Raw genomic sequence first — 18,558 nt, forward strand, 5'->3', positions numbered from 1 at the left:
CACCCCAAAGCATTATATGTACATGTAGTCATCCTATGTAACACCTTTGGTCATTGGTTACCTCATGTGCGCAGCCGACTTGTGTACTAACCAAGCAATGTTACCCAAATAGGCACTCACTCACAAATCTGGGCCATCTTCTTTATGTTGCCAGGACCTATTTTAGGTCCAGGCCTATTTTGGTAATTAGTTACTCCTGAATACGTGAGAAGGATGCTTATGAATTACAGTAGGTAAAATAAGCTTTTCACATTTTCACTGATAACATTTAATTTATTGCTGTTTTTGTATAGTGTTCATTCCATCAGGACACCACTTCAGACCACCAATAAAAACATAACATGACTACAATCTTCTGAGATACTTGCATATCAAACTGCACTTCTGTCTCATCACACACACACTCAATAATGTAAAACTGCAGTCTACAGCGTTCGCTGCTGTGGGACGGCCGCCCGCGTATAGCGATAGCAAAACTAACTCTCCCTTGGTATGACGGGGGTATCGCGCTTCCCGACATCCGGAGATACTATTGGGCCTCCCAACTGAGCGCAGTCAACCACGGAGTCTACGGTCCTGAGCTTAGCCCCGGCTTCGCTATGGACCGGTGGTTGTTGCGGGGTGGTGGCTACTATAGAGCACTTTATTCAAGGGCCCCGGCTGGATCCCTCACGGGGCCGACCGGGGTGGCGGTGCACGTGTGGAAGGCAGTCACGAACTCCATGGGGTGGAAGGATAGACTCACACTGGCCACTCCGCTGTTTGACTCGGACATGCTGGGGAAACTCTGGAACTCTAAGGGTTTCGACAAATGGGACCTGATTGGTATCTCCAGGGTGGGGGACATGCTGGCCAAGGGGCGGATTAAGTCGTTTACAGAGCTGCAGACGGAATATGCGCTAGAGGGCACGGAATACTTCCGGTACGCGCAGGTACGTCATGCGCTGCGGTCGGTCCTCGTTGAGGGGGAGAAGGTGCCCGAATCCTCTCCGTTGGAGGACCGGATCTTGGACGGCCATGTGCCGGAGAGCACAATCTCTCTCATTTACAAGAAGCTGGTGAACGTCCGTACCGAGCTCCTCCTGGGGGTGCGGGACCAGTGGACTAGAGACGGTCTTGAGCTGGACGATGAGGACTGGCAGTGCGCTGTCTCCTCCCCGAAAGAGGTTGCCATCCCCGCCAGGCTGCGGCTGGTCCAGCTTAAGATACTCCACAGAGTCTATGTCACTGGCCCCCGGTTGGTCCACATGGGTTTCTCCGAGGACGGGCTGTGTAAGAGGGGCTGCGGGATGGTGGGCACCTTTCTGCACATTATATGGGAGTGTGGTGTGATTGCGGAATTGTGGAAGCAGATTCATGTTGTGATGCAGGAGGTCACGGGTATTGTGTTGCACTCAGAGGCGCGGCGCTGTCTCTTGAACGTGTGGGGCCCTACAGACTACGATGCTGCGCAGACTCAATGGGTGACCCTTGGTAATATGGTGGCCAAGCGGGATATTGCACGATTGTGGGGATCCCCTAGCCCGCCCACCCTGGATGCATGGAAGAACAACATGGACTGGTGCATGTTTCGGGAGAAAACAGTGTATTGTGCACGGGGGAGGCCCAAGAAATGGCACAAGGTGTGGGGGGGGGGTGGAACCAGTATAGGGGGTACATCTGCCTGCCTCCTGCCACTGACCCACCAGAGGAGCACCTTTCCCCCTAGCCCCACTTCCGACTTGAGTTTTGCGGATGAAATCTGATAGAAAGTTAGTGCCTCTGCCTCTCCCTCCCCTCCACACTTGAGGGCTGATCTGATGGTGGATATGGGGCCGCCTCATCGGTGGGATCTGACGCGAACACATGATGTATATTGCCTTGCTCGTTATGTTATTCTTTAAAAATTGAAACCTTTTTTCTCTCCTGCATGACAGCTATAGAAGACTACATATGTTGATTGACGAGCTGCCGAACCGCCGGGTTGTCGGCTGAATAGCTGTGTATCTGAAATATCCGAATAAAGGTTTTTTTAAAAAAAAAAAAAAAAAAAAAAAATAATGTAAAACTGCAATCGTGTTCCATGGCATTTTTTGGGAGAACGTATTATTTATTCTTTTTTTTTTTTTTTTAAATAACAATGCAGGTAGTGTGCATGTTGACATATAAATTACATCCAAGCACATGTCACTTAGGCTATATATACCAGGTGCTGAAGTTTAACAACCCACCCAACCGCCCAAGAACCTGATCAGAACACCATAGAGTATAGCTACTCACTCCCAGATGTATCATATAATAATATCCCTCCCTTGCTCCAATGCATCACATATTTTCTAGTGCTTTGGGGATGTTTTGTGGCGCAGACCTGCAATTTATAAATAGTTTCCTCAGCAGATGAGCATCTATCCATACCCTTTGACAAGTCAATGATAAGAGGGGGAAATCACAATTTCTCCATTTGCCCACCATAAATCTGATCCGCTACCAATGACTTAGTGCAGGCGGTCCCTTACCAATCACCCATAATACCCAGAAGCACCACCGTGTGCTCCAAGAGTACTGTGTGACCCACCACAGCAGCCAACTCTCTCTGAACAGGTTGCCAGTATTTTAGACATGTCCAAATAATAAGTAAGAAGGTGCCCCATGCATCTTGGCATCTAAACCAGTTCAGTGAATGTGCCCTACACATCTGCCACAACCTGGTAGAGCAATAGTACACATGATGAAAGTATCTGAATTGCACTATTCTAAGGCAGGCTGCGATAGCCAGGCTGTGTGAAGCCATCTTATCTGTACCCCATTCTTCATTTGTAAGAGGTCCCAGGACTGCATCCCATTTCTCCATTAGATGCAGATAAGAATCTGGCGCATTGAGAAGCAGAGATCTATAAATTCGGAAGATACTTTTTCTACTCAATTGCGCCATCGTAATTTTGATCTCCAATGGACTGAATTCCGACACTCTTATGAAGTTATATTTTAGAACGTTTGAGGGCATGGCGATGTTGAAGGTATCTAAATAATTCTGTTATGGGGCTCATATTCCTGCACCAGCTAATTGAATGCTTTAATGCGACTCTGTGCTCTTACACCGGACAGTGTGGGAAAGCTTTTAAAGTCCCATGCACGGAAACCCTACAGGGCTGGCAGCTGCTTCACTTGCACACTAATGGGAGTTCCCAAATAAAAAATTAGGTTCCAGGAATTTTAGGGTTTTAGACCTAAGCACACTGCCGGGTCCAATTGGCCGCCAAACAACCAGTCATTGAGTGTAACAAGTTAACAAGCCCAACAATTTTGCTGTAGGTTTGGAACACCCACCCACCCTCGTAGGTAAACTGTACGCATTTCTTAAAGGAAACGTGAGAGGGTAGTACCAGCCCATAGGAAATGAGTAAGTATTGTTCTAAGGGACTGAGAAAATTGTGTTGTAAGTGGGTAGGGGTAATTTTGAGTAACACAGAGGAGGCATGGGAATGTAAACATCTTATAGAGGGCGCCTCTCCCCATGATCATTAAAGGCAACTGACATCCTGCAAGTTCAGGTCTAGTACTCTGCAACAATTTTGCAATATTTAAATGCCAGCCCATTTTCTCATTGTTGACTACCTTCATACGGAGGTATCGAAAGAGATCCATTGCAAAATGGAATTTGGCAGTATGCAATAAGTCGAGTCGATCACCCTTCACCACCAGTCAGGTATATGGATTTCCCAGACCTAACCCGAAGGCCAGATGCGGCTCCATAGATTAGGGGCATTTGAATATGATGAGGGATAGACTCTGTAGGCCTCTGAATGTATAGAAGCAAATCATCAGTGTATTATGATACCCGGTCTTACACCCAATTACGCCGCTGAAATTAGTTATCTGAGCATTTGAATGCAACCACTCTGACAGGGGCTCAATTACAAGAGAAAATAGAGTGGAGAGTGCAGACAGCCCTACTGTGATCTCATCCAATAGAGAAAGGGAAGGCAACCCCGTTCACTCAAACCTGCATCCAGGGTATCTTTTTTAGAGTGCTGCAACATATTGTAAATAATGGGGACAGAAGGCTTGCTTTGCTAGACTCTGAAGGCCAGTGGACTGAATCAAAAGCTTTTTAAAGTCCAATCGCAGCAAAGCTGACTAACTTTTAAGCTCACCCACGTGAGCATGGGGCACTGGAGCTGCCGAAAGCAATGCCTAGCACTACTGGAGGCATGGAGCCATTTTGGTTACTATGTCCCAAGCTGGTTATGACTTTGGCAAGTCTGGCGGCCAAGAATTTTGCTATAACTTTTGTCTCTATATGTATTATTGAAATAGGACGATAGGAAGAGCATTGGGTGGAGGGGGACTTACTCAACTTCAGGATCACAGTTATAAGGGCACCACAGAGATCCCGTGGAAGCTCACCAACAGCCATTGCCTCAACTAAGAGCAATTGTAGGTGTAGTATCAAGTGTGAGGCATACTGCTTTAAAAAATTCTAATGGGAAGCCATTTGGCCTGGGGACTTTACCAGAGGGAATGTTCAGAATGGCCAGGATGGAAGTAAACATGTCTCACCCTGCTCTCCTTACCCTGGGCTGACTTGAGAAGAACAGAATAAACTCCTCCTATCACAACACAACTCACCTCCTGGCCAGGCCCCACAGGCATCTACACCCAAAAGGCTGCTGTGGTGGTGGGAAGCAGAGCAAATGCAGCTTAGTACACAACATCCCTGGTGAGTAAGAAAGTTGAGAATTCTTTTGTAGGACTTAGTGGAAGAAGCCTATAGATAATGTGGTCACTGGTGAATACATGCAGAAGGGAGATAAAGGAAGGAAGATACTTCACAGCTTGAGACTCTGCCTCAGGGACTGCTTGGCAACTCAGTCATATTTTCATTCTGCATGCTTTAACCCACGCAAATTAAAGTAGCTTGAAGCTGTCCTACGAAAAGCATCCTCAGGTCGATGAATGACCTCCAAACACCGCCTAGGAAAGTCCCTGCTAATTTGCCCACTGTTATGAAGTCCCTGGGGATCTGGTGGTTCTGATGGAGGACCAGCAAAAGAGGTTCTGAAAGTAAATGGGGAGCACAGCAGATCTTGTGATGCAAGAAGAACAAATCGCAATTCATCTTCTGCCGAAATGTACCCAACAAGTTTCTAAACATATAATCGCAATCACAGAGTCAGCAGTCAAGAAGAGAAGGATTCAACCGTAACAAATGCTACTTATCTAAATGAGTAGAGGAAAAATGTAGATCTTCAACCTCAAAACGGAAATAACTCAGCCATTAAAAGTCCAGTACACAGCAAAAGCTAATCTTAAAAGAATTTCCAGTGAATAGCAAGGCACTGAATGCGGAGTCCAGATTTTTCATCTAAACCCATTTAAAATCAAACAAGATAACTAGATTGTGAGCTACAGAATAAGAAATGCCAGCTGTAAGGGATGAAAGTCCATTGCCCAAATTAAAAGAGACATAACAGGGGGTGTGGCCAACAGCCGATGGAGATGGCCGCTTACTGAAGCGGCTCCGAGTCCCGCCACAATAATCCCCACCAATCCGTAAATAATCTGAGCACCCAACACACCAGACGACTAAAGAAGACGGTCAGCGGCGGCTACCAGGGTGTCACCTGCCAGAAGCCGGCAAACACAAGCGGTGGACGTGAAGAGGATGCGGCGGCGCGGAGGTGTGGTGGAGTAGCGGCCTCGATTGAATTGGCTGCCGGGGGCCCGCTTTGCGGTGCTACTCCCCCCCCCCCCTCCCAATAACTAACATCACCGGATGTAACTGCAACGAGGGGGCTCAAGGACGGACCCCCTCACGGTGAGAGAGGAATGCGGCGGCACCACATCAGGTGCAGCAAAGACAGAATTTAATGTGGTGGCCCGACAGCCGTGGAAGCCACAGCCAGAGATCGTTCAGACGGCCGGCGGATGAACCAACGTGTGGCGCTTCCCTCCCACTCCGATCCAGCACGGTCAGTAGGCGTTGAACGCGCGGGGGATGGGGGAAATCAGGTATACATTGACCGGCCTTCCCACCTGTAGGGTGATTAAAGTACGACCGTACCCCCCCATAGGCCTGCAAGGTGAGCAGGGCCCGGAGTGGCAGTAGTGTGGCGAAGTGGCATGCAGTGGCCCCAAAAAGACCGGCACTTCCCAACTCTCTGAGGGGTGCTCTCCCCCTTACCTACATACAGCACCATTGGGGGTGGCGACCGCGTGGGGGACCCAGGGTAGGACATTTTTGGCCCCTAGCTCGGCTGCAGTGAAGACACAGGGAAGAAGCGCAAGCCCAGAAGCCGTGGAAGCTTCAACCTGCAATAATCTGACCTGCAGAGTGTGTTCGGGAAGGCCTGTGGAACCACGTGGTGGAGCAAAGACGGCCTCAAAAGTGGGTGGGTACAGGACAGTGGTGACGGGTGCCCACCTGAAAAGACCTGAGAAGGCTGGCATCTCCCGACCCCCAAAGGGTATTAGTGAAGTACTAACTAAAAAACACAGCTCCTTCCTTGGTGGGGGATGCCCATGGCATCCCGAGCACTGCAAACGCGCCTGTGCGCTTCACGGTTGAACACGCGGCACTTACGACGATTCCACGCGGCCAGAGATACAGCCCGGAAACCACTAGGCAGAGGAGTGTGGTGGTGCGTTGGTTCCAGGGTGCCACAATTGGGTTTCCTCTCCCTGTGTAATATTTTGTTTATCCCAAAGAACAAGATGAATATGGCCCCAGCTATTTGCATTTAAACTTCTCCTTCTTTGACAATCACTGACTACGCCCTTCAATAGTAGACCAGTAATTAATGACATCAAATTTAAGGGCTTAGTTCAAAATAGCCTAAATAAGGAATACCCTATTTTGACCATTTGATGTTGCAGCAAATAGACCAATTTTTGAAATTAAGGACTAACAGATGCATTATGCGTAATTGTATGTCTATATTTGCACAAATCCCAATAAAATGTCTACGGGGCACACCAACTGTATTAAATGTACTCATAAAATCACAGCCATAAAGGAACTGCCATAGTCCCAAAAAGCTGTCAATACCCATAATGCCACTGCTCTCTTATCTTAAATGCATAATACGTACTGTTCTTAGGCGAAATTTAAAAATATAATGGGGGGGAGGAGAGTCACGCAGAGTACCAATTTCAAGATTAAAACTATTGAAAATGATACAGTTGGTGAATATTGTAGTACCAGCTCCTGCATACAGAGATCGAAGTAAAAATTAAAATGATCAAATCTGAACTTCCTCACAGCATATTTGATTTGTGCATAATGTATCTGATGTAGCAAAAACTCTCAGACCAAAGTATGCTTTATAAGAAATTGAAACAGACTATAAATTATATTGAAGCAATACCTTTTGACAAGAAGTATCATAAATGAAATTTCACTGAATCACATTTTACGTTGGTCATTTTTATTGCCTTAGATAGAGACATCTTATATTTGATCTGCAACATGTGATCCAAAATGAAATATGAACTGCTTGTTATTTTAAGTCTAGGAACCTCCTGGAAAAATGGGGAGATGAATAACAGTGGTGAAGGAAAATGTCTTCATCTGCAAAGGAAAAGCGATCTTGGGTCATATTGCAAAGAAGCTTGTCAACTAAATGCCAATGTTGGTGACCCTAGCAGCAAGGGGAACACTATGAGCAAGTCAGTCAGAAAGCCAAAAGGGTCGACTCAATCACTTAAATAAAGCCCATTTTCCAATAATGGCCAGGCATTAAGTCAAGTAAAACTAAGTGAGTTAGTATGGCCAGACAGATGTAAAAGACCACACAATTTTAGGTGGCAGCTCACAGCAATGACACTGAAGGAAATATATGTATAAAGATTGAGGAGAGATGAGAAAAATGGTGTCACTAGTATAAGTTAAAAGACTGTCAAATGGGATAAAAACATAACCCACAAGTTATAGCTTATGCATCTATTGCACATGATCGTAATAAGTAATTTATGTATATGAAAGTTGTAGTAAAGATTCAAACAAAAACAATAGCGTGAGCACTCTAAGGAAAGGTAAGCTCTGACTGCACTACTGACAGTGGTTCCAATATAAATATGCGTACACAGGTTTGCAAAGTTTATCAATATGAGGCTGTGTATAATGTTACCAAAATGCTCTCTGATTAGATGCAAATATTTGCAGAAGCTTGAAAGCAAGATTGATGATTCTTTGCTTTCAAAATAAAATAAATGTTTAACAACAAAATTCAACTAGGAAAAACGTTTTGCTAAACTACTGTAAAATTTTAGAGACAATTTCTTTAGAGCATCATTTAGTAAAATGTTTTGATGCATGCTCGTGTTTACCTAAAAATATTCATAATGGAAAAATCAGTAACTAGTTTCAACAAGATTATGGGAAACATGAAAATAAACAGGCATTGGTAAAGCCAATAAGTCTGACATTGGAGGTCAGCCTTTTGGTTTTGTCAATGCATGTCTTGTTTTGACATGTTTTTAAAATAAACGTTATTGTTTTTGGTGAAGCGGGGCTTTCGCCATTATAAAAAACATTGGAAAGAGCAATAACATTTTTGGGTCTCAAAAGGAACACATTGCCACAGTTGTCCCTGTTAATGAACAAACTACTTTGTGTGCCAATATGCTCTTTGTGAAAGAGCAGAATGTTGTCACTCACAGTGAAGCCAGCCAATAAATAGAGGTCCTGGTTAATGCCAGACCTAATAAGGAATAAATATGGAGATTACTTTTGGATAGAGCACACTTAGTTACTCTATCTCTAGTTTATTAATCTAGAAGGATTTTATCAAAACATTTTTACATTTCTGCATCAAGAATGACATGGAATCAAGAAGGGAACAACAAAACAACAATACAGATATACACATAAATTGTACATACGCAAAATCCTAACATACAAAAGAAAACAAGCAACTTATACATACAAACTAACCCCTAGAAAAGCACAAATAATTTCTACTAGTGTCCTCCAAATTATTTAGGACGGACCACTGGGAGATAGTCCAAGAGGTACGCTGCAACTCTATCAGTTAGTGTCGAACATTCTCAGCGTACTTGACAATGAGTCTCCAAACTTTGCTTAATTTCTGTGACTCCTCCTTCAGAAAAAAGTCTACGCAATCGCGTTTCGGCCTTACACTTTCCTCGGCCTCCTCAGGACAGGGTTAATGCAATAACTGTACACACACTACAAAAAAGAAATATATATATACATATAAGGATCAGTCCTCTTGCTTCCACATAAACTAAATCACAAGCAAAGTCGTTGCAGCTCTCCATGCTACCCAGGGGGAAGAATGATCGGTGACAGCGGCTAGTGGAATCACATGCACCCCAAGGGCATTCAACAAAATACACCACCAAAGTGAAAGATAAATATATCACTATCCAATGAACTACAGCCATATATCTCTCAAACCTCTATCCTCTTAATGAAAAGGAAGAGAAGGGAAATACCAATCAAGCACCCACAGTGCACAGCCCACCACAAATCGTAGTGCGTGAAACACAGATAAGATGGAGACCAAATCTCACACTCTACAGCCCACAAACAAACAACCCCCTAAGTGATTAAAAATTACAACCAATGTGCCAGCATGCTGTACTCTACTACTGCGTGTATCTCAACCTTAAACGCTGGCACTCACGTCAGGGCGGTGGACATCCGGGCGCTTGTTTAATTGAATCATCCGGGTCCCCGGAGACCCATTAAATGCAAATGGCCTAACGGAATAAATAACAAAATCAAAAGAAGAGCTCTAGTCTCAAAGACTTTTTTCTGAAGGAGGAGTCACAGAAATTAAGCAAAGTTTGGAGACTCATTGTCAAGTACGCTGAGAATGTTCGACACTAACTGATAGAGTTGCAGCGTACCTCTTGGACTATCTCCCAGTGGTCCGTCCTAAATTATTTGGAGGACACTAGTAGAAATTATTTGTGCTTTTCTAGGGGTTAGTTTGTATGTATAAGTTGCTTGTTTTCTTTTGTATGTTAGGATTTTGCGTATGTACAATTTATGTGTATATTTTTATTGTTGTGTTGTTGTTCCCTTCTTGATTCTAGGTCATTCTTGATGCAGAAATGTAAAAATGTTTTGATAAAATCTTTCTAGATTCATAAACTAGAGATAGAGTAACTAAGTGTGCTCTATCCAAAAGTAATCTCCATGTTTATTCCTTTATACCACTTTCTGTTTGCATATAATTGTTCCATACCCAGGTATATATAGGGTCAATTGGGTATAACCCTGTTGTTTGCTAGACCTAATAAGGAGCCCAGCTCTTAAAGAAAATCATAAAAGTACACCCATTGTATACGAACCTTGCATTAGTGCAAATGTACAGATTTAATGAATTCACAGAAGTGGGCCAGGAAATCGTACTCCTAGAAAATATTTGTTAACTACATTTTATCACGAGCAAATATGCATGTGTAGATCTGCTCATACAAAAATCTAATATGCATTTATAAGTTCGCTTTCCCTCTAACCAATATTTTTCCCCCAACCCTGGGAGAAGCTTTGCTGCTGCCCTTCTCAGGAGTAAATTTCCAACCTTTCTCAGTGTAGGAAAAGATTAGAGAAGAGCTAGTAAAATCCCCTAAAACATGCAAGTTAGTAGGTTTGCACAGATTCACAGGGCATTCCAACCCTGGAAGTATTGTTTACAGCTATGTACAGCACCAGTATGTAGATCTGCATAAAAGTGGCAAAATAAGGGAATTGATAGTATTCAAACCCTACTGTACTATGAGCTCTGGCATACTCAAGAGGCTAATATTGGAGCTCTGATATGAGATGGCTCCCAGTATTTGTTGCCACACTACGTGGCACCAAAGGGACAAGTGCATTTTTTTACAGGACAAGGGACAAGTATCTTAATGAGGCAACCTATCCCATGGACAAGTAGATAGTTTATTAAATTCCACAACCGAGGTACAAAGTGAATACAAAAGAACAAGAAGGAAGACAGCCCTAACCTCTGCCAGCCAGTGACCAGAGCTCATTCCTAATACGAAAGCTCATCACCAGAAAATAAGGAATTAGGTTTCTTCCATATAGTAAGTGAAGCGAAAACAAAATGTAGCCATAAATAAAATTAAGCCTTACGTATAACAACAACATAATGGAGATACATCAACGAAATACAACATCAACGAAATACAAAAGGAATACCTCATGGACTATAATAACAATTTAAAAATATGCAACTGTCTTTAATTTTATTCCATTACATTTATTCTGGAAATGCCAATAAATGTTATAATCCTTAAAAAGGATGTGTCACACTATTCAAAGCATTTAATTTTTTAATCATGGATAGTCGAAATACTTCCAATTAGTTTAAAAAACAAATCTCATATTTAATAGATTAATTGGTAGTTCATAAGATTTCTGGTCAAGGACATTGTCATTACACTTCACAACAAGCTCAAAAGAAAGAAGTACATTATTCTTATGTAAAAGTGCTTAACACTATGATTAAAAGTACCCAGTGGACTCATACAATGACCAATATCCAAAACCAAAAGAGTATAAACCGAAACCGGTCCCAGAATGCTTGTTTCCGGTCCAGGGAAGACATGGCTTGGCAGTCCGAGCTGGATTGTTCCCATGAGGCAAAGGGTCAAGACGGATTTGCATATAGCTTTGTCTGACTGGGGTGGTGAAGTGAGCTAAAGAACGTGATGGATTAAACCCAGATCTGTGACTGGGGGTGAGTGTCTGAAAAGTTTCAGCGCTCCGGCCATCATTTCCTTGGGTTTGCTTTGTTCGCCCTAAGTTGGCAGGGTATGCCCAGATGTGGGTCCCTTGCTCACTTTGCCACTGGATTCAAGCTAGCCTGGCTGTTGAGGGCTGTTAGCCCGAAACCGGTCCCAAGATGCTTGTTTCCGGTCCAGGGAAGACATGGCTTGGCAGTTCGGGCTGGACTGTTCCCATGAGGCACAGGGTCAAGACTGATTTGCATATAGCTGTGTCTGAACTGGGGTGGTGAAGTGAGCTAAAGAACAATGATGGATTCATCCTAGATCTGTGACGGGGTGAGTGTCTGAAAAGTTTCAGCGCTCCCTCCATCATCTCCTTGTGTTTGCAAAACATATCTTCAACCATGGTTTGAAACTTTTCTCTTTATTGTACTGCATTCTGGAACTTTGTGGTCGGGTTCACGCCTAAGAACCATATATGTCAGACCAGGGTGGTTTTCATTCAACTTTTTTGCAGTCACTTTACATAAGGAAACATAGAGACCATGTCATAGAGTTCTGTTCTTCCATCGCTATGGAAAGCGTAAACAAGATATGCCTCTGGGGTGGGAACATGCACGAGTTGAGGGTATCAAAATGTTCCAACCATTACTACCGAATTATGAAATCGCCCTTTGAAAGACTATTGAAAAACAGCCAGCATCAGTCCCCAACCACCATTTAATGGGATTTTCTAGCATTTCTTGGGAGTAAAAAGCAGTCAAATGTCTTAAAATTGTAAAATGTTTAAAATCAAAACAGATGCCAAATCACACTTAGCCCCTCAAGAATGCCGCAACCATGGACATCATCAGTCCTCAACACAAAATCTGCCTTTTGAACTGGATATCCTAAGGAAGTGGGCCGTTGGGTCTAGGCCCCACCAGCCCGACACATGGTCAGTGGAGTATTGAGAAGGGTCGAGAACAATATGGTCTTAAAACAGCAATAAATTGGTTTCAATACTTCCATCTCTTGCTCTTTTGTCAGTCATTTACTGGACAGACCTGTTATATTGAGCTAGCTGAACAGGTATTTCTACAATGACATATTGGCTGATATGCTCCTTATCTATGTCTCTCTTAACATCAGACTTGTCATCTTTACCTAAATGTGTCTAGAATGTGTCTTCGTGCTCAGTAATCTCATGGAATGGATTGACACGCCTTCAAAATACCCCCATAATTAATATGAATCTTCTGTTTCGTGTATTCTATCCTAAATTTCATTTAGAGCGAGGTCCTGAAGTAGCAACTATTAAAGAAGGGAAATTCAAGAACTTCAACACATCTTTTGTTGATTCATTACGTTTTGTTGATTCAACATACCAAAGCCTGGGAGCTAATGTCGGTAGTGCGCCTTGGGACTGGCTAAACAGTAGGTTACCAGCAATATCTTCTCGTCTACCACTAAAGGACAGTCCTATAGGCCGTTAAAGACGGGCTAGAGGGATAGTTGGATCTGAGATCTGGTCAGTCTAGCCGCGCAAGGAAGCCTGGAAGTGCTCTGAGGACGGGAATGACTCGGGCTAGCTGTACAAGAAGACCTGACAGTGCGGAGGCTGGCACCGGGTAGTGTAGAAACTCATATAAACATGCCTGGTAAGCCAACACAGGCTTACCAGGCATGTTTATATGGCCATTTTCAAGGATGGGGCTGTAGGTTCTGAATGAGCTGCTGCCCAGCGTGGCGTGTGCCTTGCGTCCACCACACCACCGATGTTCCGAAGCGGGTGTAACTGGAATGGACATTGGCAGCCGGTGGCACAGGCAGGAGGGGGCGGGGATGTTGGCATTGAAAGTGGATGGACGCAGGATGCAAAAGGTGAACAGATAGCGTATTTGCCCAGCGTAGAACTGATCCTTACCTGTTGAGACCTAGACGTACCGGTACGGAGGAGCTGCGGTGGGGCCTCTGGATCTAAGAATCCCGGCGGCTCGCCTCCCCCTCCCGCTGCTGCATTGCTCCTCTCCGCCCTACTGAACAGAATGAAGGCTGTGAAGAGCGCATGCGCGGACTAAGCTCACCGGCAGTTCTGTTAAACTCTTAATAATACCCCGGGGGTACTTATAATAGCTCAGTAACAGAAGCTTACTTTATTGATACCCTTGGGGTACCAGCGAAAATCTAGGCTAAACACGTCACTCTCCTAGACCCCTCTACAACAATAAACTCCCAAACAATGCCGATCGCCGAGGGTTAATAAGCAGCCGCACCCTTTCCGTGTGACTATACTCGCCGGGCACTTTGTTGCGCTCTTGTGGGGAATAAGAATACCCTTCAAATCCAATCCTATCTTTCTCGTGGTTCCCCAATGATATCATAGAGTTGCTTCCGTTCTAAACACTGAGCTAGACGGCAGACTTGTGTCTGTGAATGTATCTTGTCTGGCCGCCATGCTGCTAGTCAAATACGTTTTATAATCTTATTTATCGTATGTGGATGGTTACATTATGATTAAAATGTATTTTATCACCGTGCTTCAACCGGTTTCAAAGGTGAGGGATCCTGAAAAAGGGAATTTTTGAAAATGTCTCGTCTGAAATATAGGGTGAGCGCATTAAAGTAGCAAACCGGAGACTTTAATTTCTTTTTTCGTTTGTACTTGGAATGGATGCAATGTTAATAGAGAAGCAACTGAAATAACAATAGTGTTTCATATCCAAACCGAATAACTGTTTGACTTTCAATAATCAAGCATGAAGCTTAAAACAGGGACCAAAGAATATTTAAAAAGCGACATATTTGCGTTTACTTTCCGTAAACTAGACCACAGACGGCCATCAACTTTTTGAGCAGGCACAGCACCGAGCCTTAGATTGCACAGCGGCTGGTGCACACGAATTCAAAACCTTTTCGAAGAGGTGGGCACCTGTTAGCCTGTGTAGATCATAATTAGCTATACTGGCGGGGCTGCTTCAAATAATGATAACCAGCATAACAATGGCTACTTCCCAGTACACGGAACACCAAAGAATCAAAACAAACATCAGGTCTACCAACTGACAACAGTAGGACTTACAGGATGGAAACTTGGGATATCATCTAAACAAGAATTGTATAAGAACTTAGATAGTCACTAATTTATCCACCTATACATTCATCTCAGTTACTTAAGCAGTAGCACCCACTCCAGAAACCTGCCTGTCACCTACACGTCGCTGATGCCATAAGTCTGTATGTTGTGTGAGAGATGAATGCTGATACTAGTCTGCCATCCTGGATCTGATCTGCTAAAAATTGAAAATTTCACATATTGCCTTCTGTGAGAGAGCGTGCTTTGCTACTGCCATACTGTTCCGGTTCTGTGAGGAAGTAAAGCTTGCACTGCTGCTGTCAGTGTACGAGGCTTTATTAATATATTGCAGTTCCCTATGCGGATGTGCTTTTCATTAATTTTCAGCACATCTTTGAACCTCCAAACCATCTGTGAACACTGTCGTTTTTCTGGCATTGGATCAGCGGGCCCATTCTTTTGATTAAACCCACTGACACTCCTGCAGTGGAAATAAGGTGAACCTCTTCTGCCAATAAACGTATCATATATATGAGTACCCATCCATCACCCTTAGTAATTCGTTGCCTTTCCTTTAAATAATCCATAGGTGGCTCCTTCTGTCCGGATGAAGACCCCGTCATAAGGATTCATTGTTCCTCCTAATACCATTGGGGTGGGAACATCGACTGTCCCTCATTTTAACTTTTACTTTATTTACATCCACATGTAGATGACAACAATTAATTTACTGTATCTCTTTACTGTTGCGAGGTTCACCTCAGTCATATATACGTACAGCTGATGATTAGACAAGTTTTTTTGTATAATAAATGTAGATATTGTGAATTTCTGATCTTCACCTTCTTCCTTTGAGCACTTTTTACTTTCACCTCATCTTGGAGCACACTTTGGCAATTGTACAGATTGATTTCATTTTGCTGAATATAATATAAACTTGGCAAAAAAAATTCAGACCAATTTGAATAATGTGTTTATTTTATGTGATGTAATTTGTATGAATATTTTCATTCCGTTTCACCCAATTTTTCACGTACCACTTTGTACCTGTCCTGGGATGGGAAAGTCTTTTGCTGATGCTACTCTTGCTGTCCTCTGATGTTGGAAAGCTTGCACTGTTTCTGCCCAATGTGTACCTGCTCCATGAATAGGGATGTTTGCAATGCTTTTGCCCCATCTTATAAAATTACAACAGATATTTTGAATGCATAAATGCTCTGGACCAGTCAGAAGCTTTTGTAGGACCCATCACAAACACTAGTTCTGGAGCCCTGACCTAGAAACCCCAGTTTCAATCACAGCTTCCCAGCTTGCCCAAACGGTGTGACCCTTGGCAACTACTTTTCTTCCTTCTGCCTCCTTTTCCATGGTCAGCACATTTGAAAGGACTTTCAACATTTTGTTCAGTATGTGCACCATACAAAAACCTCTCTTGCACATGGTATAATCAGCCATAACCTTCCATCATCAATAACTACAATAAAGGTCTTGTATAGTTTGCACTAGATGACTGACTTGCATCTTGGATCACTAGTAAAAATCAGGGCAGAAGGTGGCAATAATGCAGGGGCACTAGGCAGGGTTGTCCGCCTCTGTTGTTTTCACTGGCAATGGAGCCTCTAGCAGCGGAGCTGAGAAACAGGGGTTTGGTGTGTCTTTGTATGCAGAGGACCTGGTATTATACCTGAGGGATCTTCACAACCTCCAGAATACGGTTGCAGAGATCTTACAGCGGTTCGCCTGACTGTTGGGGCTCAAGGTATATTGGAGGAAGTCTTGCTTATATCTTTTCAATCCTCGTACGCCGGACCTGGGATTTATGGTCAACGGGGCAAACATACAATGGCATCCGATGACTTTCCGGTATTTAGCAATCCGCATCTACCTCTCCGCAGATGACATCATAGATGGCAACCTTACCAGGGCAATAACGTCTACCAGATCCCAGATGAGGTTCTGGCAGACTCTTTCGCTGACGGTTATGGATCGCATTGCGCTTTTAAAAATGATAGTATTGCCCAGGATATTATACTATTTCACCAACTTACTAGTATATAGCCGAGCGAAAACATTTAGGGGCAGATGTATCAAGCATTTTTGCATTCGCAAAAGAGCAGATTCGCAAAATCTGCCCGTTTGCGAACGCAAAAATTGCTTTTCCAATGCAGCAAACCTAATTATGCGATGCGGTAACCTGTTACCGAATCGCAAAATGGGTTTGCGATTCGGTATTAGGAAGGGGCGTGTTTAGGGCGTCCTGTCCTAATAGCGAATCGCATCGGTATGTATGAATGTTTTGTGACCGCATTTGTGGTCGCAAAACATTTGCATATTACCACCTACTTCAAGTAGGTGGTAACCCATTCGCAGATGGGAAGGGATCCCCAAAGGACCCATTCCCCTTTGTGAATGCTTGAAAAACCATTTTTAAACCCTTGGGTGCAGGTTTATTTCCCGCGCTGTGCGGGAGAAATAAACGGTGGGCGGGATTACGACGGCTCCCGGCCGTCGTGCGCACACGCCCACCGTGATGCATGACGGCCAGGAGCCGTCATGCGCATACAAGGGGTTAAGAGCAGGCAGTGGTCCCACAGACCACTGCCTGCTCTTTAAAAATTTTCGTTTTGTTTTTAAAAATTTTCGTTTTGTAAAGCATCTCGTTTTCCTTTAAGGAAAACGAGCTGCTTGACAAAAAAAAGATTGCGTTATTTAAAAGCAATCACGGACATGGTGGTCTGCAGGCCACCATCCCCGTGATTTTTGCGATTCCTAGGGGGGTGCAAATTGTGACCTACCTCATCAATATTCATGAGGTAGGTCATTTGCGACCCCCTAGGAATCGCAAAAGGTGTACTAGACACCTTCATACTTGGCATTTTTCGATACCCTAATTGTGAATCCTTGTGATTCGCAATTATGGAATCGCAAATAACTATCTTGATACATCTGGCCCTTAGTGAATTAGAGCAGTGGATCAGTCAGTCAGTCAAATTCACTTTATTCGGTTAATGAAAACCATAAACACATACTACATAAAATACATTAAATACTACAATTACACAAACACCAACAGGGTACAAAAATGCATCTAAATCATCTACAAAAACAATTCATGTTATAATAATTAAAATTCACCATAATTAAAAATTATCTAATTAATAGCAATCCCTCTCTTTTTCTTTATTCTGACCGCTGCTGTCAGAAAACTAGCTAAATTATTGGTATTTTTTTTTTTAATCTCTTTTTATTGATAAATGGGCATAATATAAGTGGTTGCCAGTTGTCATATGGTAAACATTTCACGTCTTTTCATATTGATATACACATGATCACAGTACATTACTGAAAACTAGCTATATTAACCCCTTGTGTGCCACGCCCTTTCCCCGCCCTGTGCCGGCCGTTGCATTAGCGGGCGGGGTTCATGACGAGCTGGACTCGTCATGGGCACAGCGCAACCGCGGCCCATGACGAGTCCAGCTCGTCATGGGCACACAAGGAGTTAAAAAAAATCCCAAACATTAGTCAGCATCTGCAGATATATAAAAGCAGGTCTAGCCTGTAAAAATCCTTTGCCCCTTAAAATAGGTAAAATGAAACGTTTCTGGATGTGCATAAAGTGCTCACAGAATAAGTGCAATGAGTCTTGAGTGGAAAAATTATCAGACGTACAAACACCCAGGTCCTCAATCTTTTTCCATCCCTTTGGTTCATCAAGAAGTTGATGTAATTGATTAAATCTAAATCTCACTAGAAGGAAACAATGGTGCTGATTCGTTACTAGGTTTAGATAGGGTTCCATTGCACATGAAGTGGAT

The 18,558-nt window shown here is 43.5% G+C and overlaps 1 protein-coding gene across 2 annotated transcripts in view; it reads right to left on the reverse strand.

Annotated features, from left to right (window-relative positions):
- CLASP1 (cytoplasmic linker associated protein 1) overlaps positions 1–13,742 on the reverse strand; it is a 1,312,099-nt gene extending 1,298,357 nt beyond the window's left edge. For both annotated transcript variants that reach the window (XM_085647275.1, XM_085647274.1), the window contains exon 1: positions 13,592–13,742. The gene's annotated coding sequence lies outside the window, so the exon portion shown is untranslated. The remainder of the gene's footprint in view (positions 1–13,591) is intronic.
- Between the last annotated feature and the right edge of the window lie 4,816 nt (positions 13,743–18,558).

Source organism: Triturus cristatus, chromosome 3_2 (assembly GCF_964204655.1).
Source record: "Triturus cristatus chromosome 3_2, aTriCri1.1, whole genome shotgun sequence".
Lineage (NCBI taxonomy): Eukaryota > Metazoa > Chordata > Amphibia > Caudata > Salamandridae > Triturus > Triturus cristatus.